The sequence below is a fragment of the Bison bison genome, unplaced genomic scaffold (assembly GCF_000754665.1).
Source record: "Bison bison bison isolate TAMUID 2011002044 unplaced genomic scaffold, Bison_UMD1.0 scf7180017849117, whole genome shotgun sequence".
NCBI lineage: Eukaryota > Metazoa > Chordata > Mammalia > Artiodactyla > Bovidae > Bison > Bison bison.
The window spans coordinates 36044-36517 of record NW_011479690.1 but is presented as its reverse complement, the minus strand read 5'-3'; positions in this window follow the sequence as shown (position 1 = coordinate 36517).

Here is a 474-nt window from a genome sequence, read left to right as displayed (position 1 = left end):
TGGCCTGCAGTGGGTGGCTCCTGCAACCCCAGGGCCGGGCGGTCAGGGGGTGCGGGCAGAGAGGGGCCCGTGAGGGCTGGCCCCTGCCTCCCTGCACAGCTAGCAGCGAGCCTGCTTCCGAGGGGAGCACGCAGCTGGCAGTGGGGTCTCGGGGAGCCCCCAGATTGGGCCCTGGCTCCAGACCGGGTGCGGGAGGGAGAACACGGGAGCCTGGCCCGCAGCTGTCTGTCTGTCTGTCCCCCTGTGCAGGAAGTGCCCGCCTCACCCTGCCCCCACCCTGCCTGGGCAGGGGGCAGGGCCTGGGGGGCCCTGGGGTGGGCTCAGAGCAAAGGCCTCCTCTTTCTGCTCACCTGCAGGACAGACTGGCTTTTAACAGACAGGCTCCTACTGAGGGTCCTGGGCAGGACGGGAGGACAGCCTGGCCTGAAGACCCTGCGCCCCTCTCCTCGTGGGGGGCCCGTGGCTGGGAGGGGT